Genomic DNA, 17,362 nt, shown 5'->3' with positions numbered 1-17,362 from the left:
AAACACACCATAAAATCCCAAACAGATTTTTCAACCAGCTCCATTATGTCCTTTGTGCTCGGCTGGGATATGTTATTGTGAGAGAATATCACGCTCCTGGACAGGGCCGAGCAGTGCTGCTTCACAGCAGAGCTTTGCACAGGATCAGTGGAGGCCCACGTGCCTGGGCATGGTCAGTGCTTCTGTTCAGCATGAGCTCTGCTTTGCTTGATTTTTTGGCATGGCCAAGAGCATATTCCAGGGCAATCCAGAGAACATCTGCAGCTCTCAGGCGAGGCCTGCAGGAGACTCAACTGTAGACGCTTGGCTGCAGCTGCATTGAACAGAGCAGATCAGGTGGGATGAGGAGACATCAGAGATCAATTCTAAGTGCAGCAAATGATCAGTCTGCAATCACTCAGAGAGTGATTTCAAACTTAAGATTCATCTAATGAGTACAGTCTGCAGAGAAGTCCTCTCTTTAAACCACAAGGCTCCCGTGGGTGGTTGGCTACTGAGCTGGAGTTTTTCCTTTACATCTTCAGGAATAGCCTTGTGGTACAGAAATACATTCACAGTTTTATATTGAATATCGATCATTACTTTATTTCTTTAAGTGCAAGCATCTATGGTTTCAGTACCTGTTTTAGCAATTATCCTAGATCTTCACTAAGAGGACTTCTGGTTAGAAATAATCGGTTGGCATGTCCTTAATGAAAGAGTGTTTAATTATTGCAGAGTGTCCAGAAGCAGGAGGGAAGAAGATCCTAAAGTAACCTACAGAAATAAGTAATTAAGGATTTCTCACCAGTCATTTACTGGGTTTCATGAAATAAATTTAACGAAGGCCTCCATAAACCCAGCTTTAAGTTACAGCTTTGTGTGTGACCATTAGTCATATCAGTATTTCACTATGTATTTTGGTCCAGACGTTGTAACTCTTACTCAGCAGACTGTCTTTATAAAGTTACTTGGATTTTTGTCAAAGTTAGGATATGCAAGATGAAGTTCATTGTCTGTTACTTATTCATAAAGAAACAAAAATGTGCTGGTCCGGTCATAGCACAAGCCAATAAATAAATAAACACTGTTGACATAATCCCTGTCCTAGAAAGCATAGGCTAATCTGGACATGTTTAGTGTTTTTACCCAGCTGGGCAGCTAAGCTCCACCACAACTGCTTTCTCACTCCCCATCCTCAAAGGGGAAGGGAGAGAAAATACGATGGAAAGGGCTCAAGGGTTGAGATAAGGATGGGGAGATCGCTCAACAATTATCATGATGGGCAGAACAGACTCAGCATAGGGAGATTAATAAAATTTATTAGCTATTACTAGCAAGCTAGAGAAATGGAGAGAAGACAAACAAGTGCAAGTTTTACAGTGACAAGGAGGTATGGCTGTGTAGTTCTGCTACTTATATGAATTTATATAGGCTTCCATTCCTGAGGTGATGCAGAAGCCAGTGGTTTTTGAGAAGGCATCTGACTGAGGAGAGATAATTAAGATTCTTCCTCCTTTTGATCGTTGTAATGTTACCTCTTGATATCATGATGGGTATGCTGATCTGTTTGTAACAGATACTCTGGCTGAAGAATCATCAGCCTTACGATTTTCAGTGTTAGCCAGAAAGTCCCGTATTGTACATTTCTTGTTTGTCTGGTGGGTCTTTAGGTCCCCAGGTATCAAGGCAGTAGATCTGTCACAAGCTACATCCAGCCTCGGGGCACCTTCTGGGCTGGTGAGGCCTGTCTGCATCTGACTGGCCAGCACGGACCTAATTAATCGTTTGTGAGCTGAATAATGAAGGTAACATTTCATTTTTCCAGCATTTTGGTTGGAAACAGAAGCTGATGAAACCTGTGGTGGCAAGTGTTAACTGGCCTTGGGCTGTGTGTCTAGCAAACCCTTTGGCAGTTAGGCTGATTAACATGGAAAAAAAAAAAAATTAAGACAATTGGGCAGGAAGGAGCAGCATCCACTACACCCAGAACCATGTAGAGGTTAAAGCCTGAAGGGAGGAACCACAACAGACAGGAGCTGAGCTGTCAGCCACAGACCTGCACATTGACTGGTCAGAGAGATGTCCTGCACCCCTGGTACTGCAATGGTCCACACAAGGCTTTTTTAATTATATGTAATTTTAAATTGTATGTCACTGAGTGGTGTGGTTTGGTGCCTGTGACCACCTCACCAGATCTTCCTGTGACAAAAGTGCATGCTGATTACCTTAGACATTGGTCTGTAGGTTTATAGGCCAAAAGGATGCTGGTCTGGAAACAGAAAAGGTCTTGTGCACCATGATGTGGAGTGTTTTATGGTTGACTTTTAGTCACTGTATCTTGGCAGTGGACTACAGAGCCTCAGGTAAGAGACCTGGCCCTCTGCAAGACATATAGGTGCATAGGAAGCTTTAACCACCTAAGGGTAGCAGTAGCAGGAGGCAGCACGCTGAACAGGCTGTAGCTGTGCCAGCTAATAAAGGTCACTTAAGATGAGTATGTGGTTTAAATAATTTCCTTCTCTAGAACTTAGATCTTTCTCAGAACTAAGGGGGACACCTTCAGCAGGCTGGATTAACACTTCAAAGCAGAGATCAGGCCTTTGTTTTACAGTCCCGTACTAGGGTGACAGAGATGCTCTCTGACATGCAGAAGACCAAGGCCAAACTTCCCCTTGCCTGACAAAGTTCAGCCCACTTCTCCTTATCATCAAATAAGGGATTTTTGCCCTGTGCAAAAAAAAAAAAGTTGTGGAATTAGAGAGCAAGCAAGTGAACGCACGCAGCACTCGTGTTCTCACTTGAAAGATTTGGGTCCCAGCCTCTGCTACGTGAACAGCTTATACACTTAATCCAGTGACTGCTTCACGTCAACCACCGTGAATATGCCCCTCTCAGCATGCTCGGCAGCTGGGGCCTTGTAGATAAGGCTTTTCCACAGGGAGATAGGAACTAGATTTGAATTAGTTTTAATTAAATTTTACTTTCCCTTGTTTGCAATCGCTTTACGGATTGAAAAATGAATAGTGAGTTTTGTATTTAAAAAAAACCTTATGCAATTAAAAAAATATGGGCAAAGTTTCTTATTTCTCTATTACTGCACTTACCTAGCATTGCAATAAAGCATGTGCATTCACACAGGGTTGCTAGGACTGCATTTGGGGAAGCATTTGGGAGACTGAATAGTGGTGCAGGTCAGTGCTATAGCAGCAGGAGAATGTGCAGCTGGAAGGGATTTTTATCATTTATTTTTCAGGTGTAACACATTTCTTCATTACATTTCTAATACAGATAGATTCACCCCTTCTGTGTTCTTGTTAACAGAAGGGACAATTCTTTTTTTTTTCCTAATGTTTTGTTTTATAACAACCCATATAAATAGCTGAATCCCTTCTGCCTAGTTTTGGGTATAACAGTTAAACCATTTTTATTTTTTGCTTAATTACCCTGAGAAAATAACAAAATGTCTTTTTAATTCCTTCAATAACATCTTTGGCTGATTTTTTAAAAACAAACATTTCTCATTATAAGGACAATTTTACAGTGCACCAAACAACTGAAGTGTTTACACTTAAATAGAAGCAATTTCATGATCTTTTGAAAAAATAAATAAATTGAGAATTCAATCTATCATTCTTCTCTTATTTTGACAGCCTTGTTTATGTTGATTAGTGCTGTACTCTGCTCCATACTTGCTGCCACTGAAATAATTTGAAGAAGATTATGTGCATGGTTCAGTTCAGAAGAAACTCTCTTTAACCCCACTGAGGATTGGGAACATGCTCCTTCACCAAGCAGTGCCATGACCAGGGAAGGAATAGTGAGGAAGTGACTAAGCATGGTACCAACTCAAGAGGTCTGAAGATGATATGCCATTCTTCCCTTTTTAACATTTTGGTGCAGAAGTATTCCTCTAGCTAATCAAAACCTCCTGTTTGTGCCCATCTACTGGTTCAGCAGCTCTGTGGATGTCCCTGACGCAACCAGTTGCAAACCAGTGTCCTGCACTGAGCATCGCTCCTCCACATCTTCATCTGCTGCACATCCCTGCAGGTAGTGGTACCTCCTGTGAAGCTGTTCTTGCCCTGATCTGGAAAGCCCCAGGAGATTCCTGAGGCTCAGCTCCCTGTGTGGCTCAGTGCATAGGTTTGCTTCTGAGAGAATTCCCCTTCTATTTTAGAATGGAAGAAGTCCAGACGAGTTCTCATCTTCCCTCCCACCAGCAGGATTATGCCAGTTTTAGTTTGAAGCAAATGAGGCAGTTTTGTTCCCAAACTCCCATAAACACACTTCTGTGCATTTTGCTGTCTTTGACGGCTTTCTCTGTTCTACCACTTGAAACTCTGTGACATGGAACATACTTGTTCAGAAAACTGCTATCTTTTGTGGTTATAACATCTGGCTTCTGGTTGTGTTGGCTTAATTATATAAGCCAAAGCAGTTGTGAGTGAGACACCTGCCAGGGCTTGGTTTCATTTTCTCAAAATGATGGACTGTGAGCCTAAATAAGCAGAAATATCTCAGCCCACAGTTTTGACACCTGAATCTTTTTACTTACCAATGACTGATGACTTAAGTTTGTTGTCACTTTGCAAAGTCAAGTTTACATGTTGATCTCCATCTATAACCTTTGTTTCCTTTCATAGTAAAAGGATACCCGGTCTCTTTCTTCTGATCTCTTAGCTACAGCAAGGTGCTACTAGATAAGTGAGGGTCCAAACTCAGTCCTTTCTTATTTCACCTGTCAGTGCTGCTGCTGCTGCTGAGGATACAGGGTTTGCATTCATAAACCTTGGACTAAACATTGTATTGGGTTTATGCGGCAAGGTTTTGGTAGAGGTGGACTGCAGGGTTGGCCTCTGTGAGCAGAGCCCTGGAGCTGCCCACATTAGGTAAGGGACAGTTTCAGCGGGCACCAAAGGGACCCACCACTGGCCAGAGCTGAGCCATGAGTGATGCTGGTTGGGCCTCTGGGAAAGGAGATTGAAGGAAGGGGAAATCTGCTGTGCTACAGCAGCTGGGAGAGAGGGGTGAGAGCTGAGAGAGAAGCAGCCCTGCAGCCCCCAAGGGGAGTGCAGCAGGAGGGCAGGAGGTGCTCCAGGCACAAGGCAGCACAAGTTCCCCTGCGGCCCATGGACAGGCCCCTGGTGGAGCAGGCTGTCCCCCTGCAGCCCATGGGTCCCACATGGAGCAGATCTCCACGCTGCAGCCCCGCCATGGGTGGAGGAGCCCCCAGTGGAGCAGGTGGATGTGGCCTGGAGGAGGCTGCGGCCCATGGAGAACCCCCGCAGGAGCAGGCCCCAGGCCGGAGCTGCAGCCCGTGGAGAGGAGCCCACACAGGAGCAGGGGGCCTGGGGGGAGCTGCCGCCCACCCGTGGGGGACCCGTGCTGGAGCAGTTTGGGACTGGGGGATGGACCCCATAGGACGGAGCCGTGTGGGAGCAGTTCCTGAAGAGCTGCAGCCTGTGGGCAGCCCCCGCAGGCTCAGTTCGGGAAGGACGGCATCCATGGGAGGGACCCCACGGGGAGCAGGGGCAGAGAGGGACCCTGAGGGAGCGGCGGAGGCGAAGCGCCAGGGACTGACCGCAGCCCCCATTGCCCGTTGGCTATGGTGGAGTTCAGCAGTGTAGCAGAATAAATCACCACACATACGCACTTTGCCCACTGCAGAGTGGCTGAATGTTGGGCTGAAACTGGTGTTTACCTGTTCTTACACCTTGGTAACTCTTCCACCTCCCCAGCCACAGGGCAGCCATCAGTGCCAGGGCTGTCTGCTGGCCCTGGCAGCTTCTGGGTCAGGTCCTGGCCAGGGAGTGCACTTCATTGGCTTCAATGCACTGTGCTTCTGCTGCAGTTTAGAAGAGCTGCAAAGGTTCCAGCTCCTGGGTTTTGAGGCTTCAGAAAACTCCTTAAAGGATAGATTTACTGGCACAGACACTGAGGAAAAAATATTTTCTGCTTGTCTGTATTTATTATCTCATATGCAAGGGGAGAGTAATGCAATCCTTTGCTATATTGCTGTCGATACAAGTTTCTGCAGTAAGCTCTCTCCCATAAACTGTCTCTCATGTTTTCTTCCTCATCAGTTTTAGAAAGGAATCGTTAAGTTCCCCTCAGACAGACTCTTATGGTGTTGCAGGTTGGGAGCTTTCTGGTTTATTGAGCTGCTTCATAATGTATGGAAAGAAATACCTCCTACAAAACAAGGTGAGATTAAACAGAAGCTCTGCCATCCCATCATATTTTGTGCAAACTATTAAACATTTTTAAGATTATTTTAATGCAGGGAGAAAAATATTTAGGGTGGGTTGATTTCAGTGAGGCCGTTTCAATCAGAAGGACTAATTCAGCACCTGAGTTGTGATGAAGCCCACCGGGTACCAGACATCCCAGCTCCTGGGGTGTCATCCCTGCATGGGGCTGAGCAGATGCTGCCACCACCTGAGCTGCGAGCTCCTCACCCATCCAGCCAGAACAACTTGGTCTTGCTCATTAGTTAACACGTACTTCAGTTGTATTGGAAAAAAAGGAAGACAGAACATTCTGAATTTGAAGATCAAAGTCATTATTTAAGGGTTTCGTACACATTGTCTCAAGGGGTCTTTATAGCAATTATGTATTTCAGATGCAGTGAGGTAGTCTGATGTTCATGTGAAATTCTTTTGACAAGTCTTGACAGATGCGGGTGAAGAAAGTTAATGAAAAAAAAAATCTCCTTCATTGAAATTAAGAAGCTTATTAACTCAGCAGCTTTGGGGAAATACTTCCAATCCAGATGGACACCTGACAAGAGTAGCATCAAATTTTCATAGGTGCAATTAATTCTTCCCATTTAGAAGCACTCGATTCAAAGCTTCCAATTAGGTTGCAACCTCTATTATTAAAGTGCTATTATCCCTCCAAACCACTGCTACTGACATTAAAGATGTGACTAGGAATGAGTAAACCGCTCAGTCTGAAATAAAAGCTGCTTACCTAAGACAAATCTTTTTCCCAGGCGCTGACATGAACACTTTCCCTTTTCCTGCAGCGCTGGATGTAGATCATTTTATACAGCTGCACATCACGGTGCTGTGCCTTGCCCTGATAGCAGGAGCAGCCAGGTGCGAGCCTGCCTGTGGGCAATGGCTGGAGCTGCTCTCCCTTTTTGGGGCTCCTCTGGTCACTGGCTGGTGGAAACCACCACTAGGGCTGTTCTTGGGCTTGTGCTGTACAGCAGTACTCCTCCTGACATTCCAGCACTATCCTCCCAAAGCTTCCCATCCTTTTAGAAGTATCTGAGGTCTCTGATACTTTATATGATCCCTATGGCCCAATGCCTAAGTGACTTCTCTGATTTTATACCAACCCTGTGGATGGAGATTTTCCATGTTGTTGTTCTGTGCTTCAGCTGGCAAGCAAAGGCTCTTCTTCATGTGGCACGTTACATATTCCAAGTACTCAAATCATTGTCATTTAATGGATTCCTGCGCTTTTCCTTATGTAGCAGGTGTGTAGAAACAAAGGCCTCGGCCCAAAGACTAGCTGAAAGATCCCTCACTGGGAAGCATTCTGCTATTTCATATCTATTTCTCATTTAACCGCATCCAAAACACTGCTTACTGACTGATGTAGGTCTTGGTGAGCTACATATAGAGTACAAGGATCACACCAAACCTATGGTGCAGCCAGAGTTTGACCGCATGCATGTACTTGGAGATACCTCCTTGTTGGAAATGTGGGGTTGTTACTTGCTCAGAAATTAACGTAGGCTCTGCAGTTTGTGCCAGTGCTGAAATTCGTTCTTCTGAATATCAAAACTCATGCTGAAACTTCAGAGGAGTTGCATATACCATCTAGCAGTTTTTCCAGGGAAACAGCTCAATTATTTTAATGAGTTTTGTTTCAATATACCTAGAGATAGCATTCGTCATTCAGTATTAAAGACCTATGAAATCCTGAGTTTAAATACAGAGGTCATTTGTAATTTACGGGAGGGCAGAAAAGCATCAACTCTCCCGTAATGATTCTACTGTTTTTTTCATTCCTTTGACCTCAAACAACAAAAAGGATTTTTCTTTGAAAAACCTTTCTTGCTTCCAGTGATGAGGCTCTGTATGTTGAGTTTCAGCTGTGATTGAATTTATACTACAGCCAAGTTATAAACCCTTGAAAATGGGATTTATAATGGAAATTCCAAGTGCAATCTTAACTGTAGCAGCCAGCTTGATACCACAATAGTACTATTAACATTCTTCAAAACCAATGTTCAGGATGAGTCATACTGATCTAATTCTTTACATAACCCTTTTTCTTTCTGTAGTGCAGGCCTAGTCTAATTTCTAGTCATATGCTGGTGGATATGTTCGTCTAATTTTGGGACACAGCTGATATCAGTGCAATGGAGATAAACAGTGTTTCCCAGCCATACAGCAGGGCCATGCCTTATGCACTTATTTATTCAGTTGTAAAAGGTCACGTTTGGGGACACTTCTACAAGTTTGAATTATTAACTTAGTATCATATTTGTTATTTGTATAAAGTCTATATGACTTTCTATTTCTGGCCATTTAGTTCTTAGATAGTCACTTAATATTTTAAAATACAAAAATAAATAGTAAGATTCAGGAAGCTGAGAGAGTGAAAATAGGACAATTGTAACTCTGTTTTCTGGCTAACATTTTAAAAGGTGAAATAAAGAATAACTGGCATGAAGTTCTGCCCCTGTGATGAAAACCACTTGCACTGTCTTCAGCTGTGTTATGTTGCTGTAAATGCATGAGGTGATCCTAAAGAGTGAGGGTCACTATCAGTGGTGAGAACAGTGGTGAGGAAGTCACCTTGCTTGTCCTAGTCCCTTTAGCAGAAGATCTGTGTGAACTGGTCAGGCCAGAAAATAAAAATTCTGATTTGTGAGAAATACAGAGGTTTGGGAACTTCTGTGAATTTCACAATTCAATGAGACATGATTCATGTAAAAATGGAGAAAGGCACTGTCTGAAACAGCTAATAGTTTGGGTATTCCCCTAGGCTGAAGAAGACACGAAATGCACATCCCAGAGTTCAGCTGGTGGCTTGAAGAAGGACTTGGGTCTCCAAATTCCCCAACAACATGCCCTGGCCTCTCCATTGCCATGTTCCAGGGAGAGAATGAAATATTTAACAGCATTTATAAAGCAGAACCAGTTCCTCAGGTGAGGTGAAGGGGCGGCCTGGGGCCCCACCTAGCAAGAAGTTTTTTTGTACTCCTTCCTTAAGCGATTTGTAGGGGTGAAGCTGTCTGTTATTACATCTTCTGGTGACCACAGAGGAACTTTTCACCCCATCCACGGGCTTGCCAGGACTGGAACCTGCACATGCCTTGCAAATCCTAATACAAGCCATGCTTTGGGCATGCTGTAAGCTGACAGCAAGATGCCTGTGTATCGATCACCTGTGGAAGCAGCATCTGTCCTCAGTGGGTTTTGATTGCTGCTCTTTAGGCTCTTATTTCCACAGACTATTTCTGACAGATCAGTAAAAGTAACCAAGTAGAGCAAATTCATGAGAGAAGCTTAAGCTTGTGTTTTTTCTTCAATGGGATCTTCTGCTGGGAATTTTAACAGGCCTGCAAACTGTAAAATGGTTGAAAACCACTAGTTTTCTTGTGTAAATAGGCAGAGAATTGGATGTTCATGTTTTCTCTGTCTCTTTAAAACTGAGGGATAATCGGTGTTTCAGCCCCCTTTGGAATGGAATTTATTTTGACATAATTAATGGGGAGATTTTCATTTCTGTCTTTAATAGGTCATATTATCATAATTAAAATTAATGTTCTCCCACAGTTTAAATGTATTTCCAATTTTATCCCTGTGATCTTTTCAGCAACTTTTTCAAATTGGAAGTGTCAAGCCCCCTGGGGAAAAGAGGGTCACTAGTACTAAAATTTGATCGATGCTGTAAGGTTGCCACTTGAATTTCTATTATGTTCTGGTTTTACATAGTCCTGAGTATACATTTTTAGCTGTTCTTTTTTGTTTGTTTGTTTGTTTTTGTTTTTAAACTGGGATTTAGGACTTGGTGAATGTGTATCTTATTGTTTACACAATGATGAGCATGAGAAAGTCTGTATGTTTTACTTCAAAACAATCTTTCAAAGTACTGAAATGGCTTTTGAACATTAGATTACAACTCAGCAGAGAAATAGTCACCACTGAGAAAATGTAGCTACTGTTTCATCCTTTATCAGAAGAAGCCATCTTTCTGAGTGAAATTACATGCTGGCTGGTTGGCCTCATGCTCTCTTGTCCCAGTCCCAGTAGGTTGTCTCCACAACCCACCTCTGCGTGCATGCCAAAGCCCTCCTGTCCCCAGTCCTCCTGTGTGCTCTTCTCTCTTTCCTCCCAGTTTGCAGATCCTGGCCACAGCTGTGTGCTGGAGGAGAAGGAAGCGTTTCCCAGGTGAGGTGTGGCATTTGGGGTCACTTTGCTGGGAGGATTGCAGGGATTTGTTGGGATTTCTCCTCCCACCTTTGGCTCTGTGCCACTGTCTCTGGTTCTTCAGGAGGCTACTTGATGCCTGTGCCCATCACAGTGATGGCACCAGACTTAGTACTGCTTGTGCTCTCTCGTATATCCTCCTTCAACATTCTTCATTATAGGTACTTAAATATAATTACTGTGGATTTTATAGCACGCTGGGACAAGAGAAAGAAGAATGAAAACCAGTGAGGCAAATAGCCCTTCCTCTGCTGTTCAGGGAAGACTTTAAGTTATATTTTTAAAGATAATTTATGAAAACCCAGATTAGATTATGCATCTGTTCCTTTCTATCTCAACATCATCTTCATGAGAGCAGTACCAATAAGGCTTGCCAGTAATTTTCTGAAGATCTCTTGATATTATTAATCTTCTTGTACTTAGGGAAATGTTTTCTGCAGTGGGTAAGTTTATATTTGCCCTAATGAAAACTCTGTTATTAATTTCAGACTGTTTCTCCAATTTATCAAACTCATGCTCTAACACTGTGCTATGCTACTGAACATCTCTGAGTACTTTCAGCTTTCTGTCACTTCTTCATGGTTTCCAGCTTTAGTAAACTCAGCCTGAAGTCATCTGACTGAACTGCCTTTTGCTTACTGCCTTGAAGACCTTACCAACTGAGGTTTGCAATGGGAAGTTACACATCTGAGAAAAGGAAAAGAGAAGAATCATATATCCCATCAGCAGAGTCCTGGCGGTTTGCCTGGAAGAAGAAGAAAGTCCAGAAGAGAGGTCCATCTGTAGTCCCTATGGCCTGTATGAGGACACTGGTTCTGGTTCAACACTGGCTGAGGAGTGAAAGAAATTTCCAGTTTAATGTGGGCTGAATTGGCATCCTTTGACAAGTAACACTTTTCCATATAGGCAACACTGGAACGAGAGGGAGAGAGGAAATCTCAGCTGTACTGTGATCTTAAAGCTCTTAATTAAGATGTTTCTGATGTGTTCCCTATGAAATTTTTGTAATTTGCTCTGCAGTTGTCTTGGAATGCAACCAGGTCATTCAGAAACCCTACTTATTTTTTATGTATTTTAATAGGACCACCATTAAAAAAAAAAATAATAATAATAAAAAGTTGAATCTCTGACAAAAGTATTTTAGTGTGAGTTTAAGAACATTATTCACAAATCAGCCAGTGATTTTATTCCAGTGGAAAGGTGAGAGATTCTGTTATTCGTTATTCCGTACTCGATGCCATAATTCTGCTCAGCACTTTATGCACAAAAATGAAACTATCATTTGCAAAGACGAGATGCTCTGAAACAGCAATGCACACCTGGAGGGGAGCAGAAAACAGGTATGGTGAGCCTCAGATCTTGTACATATCCTCTTCATCACTTTATTTGCTTTTCTTCTCCATTCTTCTCTTTCTCTCTCTCTGTTCCTCCCTGCTGTCAAGGTCACATAGTTCTGGAATGGATGATTCAGATTACTTAAATGATCCAGAAGAAATAGCTTTGGAAGAGACTTGAAGGGGACAAGGGGCTGTAGATATAAAAGGGAGGCTGAGCCTACTTACATGCAGGTAGTGCTAAAGGCTAAGATAAGAGGGGCCTGGGAAGGAGTGAAGGCAACACAAGCTGCACGAATAGAAACACAGCATGAAGACTGGATAGGCAGGTAACGGAGAGTTGGGCCCGTCACCAATATTTTGATGTCTTTGATTCATGAGGATGCTCTGCTCTGGGGAGTCTCCGTGTTAATGACAGAGCAGAAGGTAAGAGGAGAGGCAGAGGCACTAGTGAGCAAAGTACATGCTGACATCTCATGATGACTAAATCCAAGTCCCTTCCCAATTTTTTCCCCTTATTCATGGGGTCATACTCAATATCTGTCAAGTGGCATGTTCCTGTGAATGAAAGGTAGGCAAATCCCCACAGGAATGCCTCCAGCTTGTTTTTTGCAGAGGAGAGCAGCGTGATGGTCCCATCTCTCCTATATCTAGGTGAGCTCTGGCAGGTGGAAGGGAAGGGTGGTAGCAACCAGACTGTGACAACAAATACTGTTTCAACATGAAAAGGAAATGATTTTCCTGTTTTTCCTCTGGTTCCAAATAGGCTAACTCAATAATCTGTTTGCGTTAAGCCATCTTCCTGGATTTTGTTTATTTTGTAACCTTCTGGATAAAGACAACTTAATATTGCACACTGTTGTTAAAACATTTCCTCTCTAAAAGAGCAGGCCAAGTTTTGATGAAGTGACACTATGGGATGAAAGCCAGAGTCCTGGTGGCTATTTTATCCTCTGCAGATTCCTGTATTGCACTGGCCTCCTGTATCACCTGGGAATATTGCAGCAACACATTGTGAGGCCTGATTAATCTCTGGTGGATGAAGTTTGCTCTGTCTCTCATATTCTGTCTCTCAGTTTACAGTGTAGCAATTAATGATTTGGAGACTGAGAGACAAACGGTTTTGTCTTATTGTGCATCCTGCTGTATGTTAGAAAAGGCAGAGACAAAGGAGCATATTTTGCCAGATTTTGGAAGGTGACAAGGTGTGCAGTGACCTTTGCTTCCCACACAAGTTCATCCACAGATGCAGGTGCCCTCTGAATGCTGCCACCTGCCCAGAGCATCTCTATTTTGGACACACTGAGGACTCTATCCTGGAAGGACCTCAGGGAACCAGCGCATCCCAAAGCAGATGTTCAGGCACTCAGGGCAGTTGCCTGGGCACCTGTGTGTTATTTATTTATTGTCTTGTCCACGGTGCTGTGCCAAAAGGCATCTGGGCAGCTCAGAAACGTGGCGTGGTCTGAGGAGGCAGGAAGGTGTTCTTGCAATGAAGGAATTAAAAGAGATTGTTAATTCATAATTTAATTCATCAATTAAATGAAACATGGCATGGAAAGTCATATCTAAACAGTGCAGAGGACACTGAAAGCAGTAAGTACCTCACATCTGGGCAGCATCTCTACATGAAGTGGAAAGGCAGAGTTTGCAGCAGGGAAATGGCATTTCTGAGACAGGTACCAAGCTTGGTACTGTAACACTGCAGTGTTGAAAGCCAAGCCTGTTTTCAGAGTGCCCAGCTAACAAATCTGCTGTGGATGTAGGCAAGCTTCTGACAAGCAAATCCTTCATCTTCTATGCTGCAGATCTACTCTTTGATTTTTGTTTTCCAAGTTTATGTAGCAGAAAATAAACCTGCTGTCATTATTATAGGTTTCTGTGGAGAGAAACTTGTGGGTACAAAAGAGTAAGCTTTAACAGGCTTTCTTATTAAATTTTGTGATTTTTGGTTTATCACAGAAGTTGAAGATAAACTGGCTCTTTTTTTTTTTTTTTTTTTTTTTTTTTTTTTTTTTTTTTTTTTCCCCCCCCCGCTGCTGAGGCTGCTATTTGAATTTCTGGTTTACTTACAAGTCAGTAAATTGTGTGTTACCACGGGCCTTCTCAGAGAAACCTGGGATGTAGGGACCCATGGAGATGAGAGTGCAGGGGGATAGAGAGCCTGGAGGCAGCAGAGGCCTGAACACATCCACCTGCTGAGACTCTCTGAGAAGGTGTGATTATGCAGGGACAAATTACATTCCAAGTAAACAATCAAATCCTGGAATTTTTAAACTGATTTTGTTTGAAAACTTGGCTCTACGCATGCATATGCTCATTGAAAACAAAAGGATTTCTACATCATTTCTCTCCCTACAGGCCAGGGCTTCAGGAGGAAGAATGGTGCCGAAAATAAACCCACATCGCATTAATCCTAGATCTTGTTTTTTTTTGAGGAGATTAGACTATTTCTAATGTGCATCCAGTAATAAGCTCTGGAAACAGCCAAGAAACTCCAGGTGGCTAGGTGCTCCTCTGGGCTGAGCAAGTCACTGCAAATAAGAAGTGACTTTGGTAAAGGAGAAACTATTGTTCTGAAAGAGGCCTCACAGATAGCACGGGGACATGATGGGGTTGAGTTAATTTCCTGTCTCCAGACCCAGTGCTGGCCATTGACTTCATTACTGGAGGGCCTGAGTAGGAGGGAGGGCCTCTCGTTATGATACTAATGAAGGACGGGGGTGTTTGCGCAAGTAAAAAGTTTGGGTTGGTTCTGCTTCCCATGAGGAAATGGAGGAATGGTGATAGCAGCCCAGTCAGATGTTGTTTTCTCTTGGGGGTAAGGATTGGTTGAGGACATTTCTTATGGGTCAATACAGTAGCATAAAAGCTCATCATTTTGTGGGAAAAGCAAATGGAATTGCCCTGAAAAGAAGATCAGTGAGGAGGAAACCCAGAAAAGAGGAGGCTGCAGAAAAGGACCTGGGGGTGCTGGTCAACAGCTGGCTGACCATGAGCCATCAGTGTGCCCAGGTGGCCATGAATGGCATCCTGGTCTGCACCAGAAACAGTGTGCTCAGCAGGACTAGGGAAGGGATTATCCCCTTGTACATGACACTGGTGAGACTGTACCTAGAATGCTGTGCTTGGTTTTGGGCCCCTCACTGTAAGGAGGATACTGAGCTGCTTGAGTGTGTGCAGAGAAGAGCAGTGACGCTGGTGTAAGGACTAGAAAACAAGACATATGAGGACTGACTGTGGCAATTAGGGTTATTTAGTATGGAGGAGGCTGAGTGGAAACCTCATCACTCTTCACAACTTGAAAGGAGGTGGTAAGGGGATGGTTGGACCAGATGACCTTGGAGGTCTTTTCCAACCTTTCTGATTCTATGATGTGGCAGCAAGGAGGGTCTTGGTCTCTTTTCTCAGGTGACAAGTGGAAGAATGTGAAAAAATAGTCTTAAATTGCACTGGGGAAGCTCAGAATGGGTATTAGGAGGAATTTCTTCATGGAGAGGATGGTCAAGCAACAGGCTGCCCAGGGAAAAGGTGGAGTTGCCATCCCTGAAGGTGTTTAAGAGGTGTGTAGATGTGACATTTAGGAACATAGTTTAGGTCTTGCAGACCACCAAGGATGTTTGCCCTGGAATGACTCTGATACAGTCCTTGCTGGGTGAGAATCTTACAGTAAACCTCCCACAGATGAAAAGAGAGAGCTTGTGATCTGTAACGTTAAATGCTGACAAAAGAGCCATAGAAACTAAAGGGAAAACTAGCTCTTCTGCTTTTAATGCATTATTTAAGAACCTTGAGATGTGCTGTCTCAGCCTGAGATGAGTACTGCAAGTCTTACTGATTTTTTTTCATGAAGCTGAATTAAGTGAGGTTGAATTTGCAGGAATATTACAACTTATTCTTTCGCTGATGTGTCAACATTACACGATTGTTTTTTAAGGGCTCAGAGGAAATTCCCTGTATGCCAATGCAGTGCTGCAGCGAGACACGGTACTTGCATGTCATGGCTAATGAAGGAGGCACAGAAAGCAACACCACCAGCCTGGCGTGCCAGCGTCTGGCCATGTGTCCCTGGAGCAGGCTTGGGGCATTGATCGGTGCAGGGCGTTTTTGCAACAAAAGCACGTTCTTCCCTAAGAGACCGATTTGCTTGGTGGGATTGACATCATTGTTTAAGGAAGTTTATATATACAGAGAGCTGCCTCATTTAACAGTCTTCTGTCATTAGGCTTCTGCCACGACTGTAGACACTTTCAATCCAATGCACAGGTGAAAATACAACTGAGAATGTACGAGAATTAGCACTCATAAAGACATTTTCAGGAATAAACAGAATTAAAATCTCCTATGGAACTGAACAACTGCAAAGACGATCTCTAAGTAGTTGCCTAGGAGCCTCCACAGCTCTATTTTGTCAGTCAAGAGCAGAAGCGTCATATTTACCTTCACAACTAATGGTGTTTTGTTCTTGCCTTCTGATGTGGAGCATGTATTGAAATTTCTGTCTCTCCTGGGCCAAGCAGCATTGATATGTTGCACATCATTAGAGCCAGTGAGACCTGCCTAAAGCCTTAAAGCCTGCTGGCGCTATGGTATCGTGGCAGTAACACCAGCCAAGTCATCATTGGGGGCCTGAAGGGAAACTGCACTGGTTCCCCGGAGATCCTGGTTGTTAATAATAGGAGGTTAAGGGGCAGGGGACAGGTGAACAATCTTCCTTTGCATCTCATTCCTCTCATTCCTCCCTCTCACACCTTTGAACGCAGTTTTGCAAAAATGAGTGATTTTTTTTTTTTTTTTTTTGGGTAGTTTCATTTCTGCTCTGCAGTGCTATGCTTATGAGTTGCCTTTAGATGTGGCTGTGTTCAAAAGCCTGCTGTGTTTCTCCATCAAATTGATGGTCTGGCTTTCTCATCCAAGAAGCTACATTGTTTCCCTAGCATGAGCTCACCACAATGGAGTTAATGGCCTGGGATTTTATCTATGGCACGTAAACCAGCCATTTTGCATAAGCTGACACCATACTGATCCTTCACCTTCCTTACAGCAAAGGGGAAAAGAGAGAAAAGGAAGAGGAGGAAGAGAAACCTCTTGGATTTTCCAAGATCTACTGTTGATGTGCCAGGTCAGGCAAAAGCTTTATTCACATCAACCCCTATCTCTGATAGCAGCCAAAAATGGGAAGAGTATAAGAGGACAAACATAGTGCTACTTAGCCTAAATCCCAGCTCTAGCAATCTGCAGCTGAAGGACTGCGTAAGTCAAAGATGGTACATTTTATATTGAGAACCCTTGATGGATTTTTTCCTTCTAATCTTATTCAGCCATTTGTGAACCCTTCTGTGTTTCTCATTTCCACAGTTTGCTGGTGGCAAGGAGTGCTTGAGTTGGACCACATGAACGCTTTCCCCCCATCATAAAGAATAGGGGCAGCTCTCTTTTTTTCTTTGTCTCTAACCTGTAGAAATTCCATGGTGTTCCTTCTGTGATCTAAATAATTACCAGATGTTAAAATCCCTTCTTATTCCAAAAAATTGCCCTCTTCAAATTGTTCCTCTTAAGTTCAGCAAGCTGCGCTGTCGTCGTGATTTTTGT

This window comes from Aythya fuligula, chromosome 1 (genome assembly GCF_009819795.1).
Source record: "Aythya fuligula isolate bAytFul2 chromosome 1, bAytFul2.pri, whole genome shotgun sequence".
NCBI classification, from domain to species: domain Eukaryota; kingdom Metazoa; phylum Chordata; class Aves; order Anseriformes; family Anatidae; genus Aythya; species Aythya fuligula.
Note: the sequence above shows the minus strand (reverse complement) of the source record.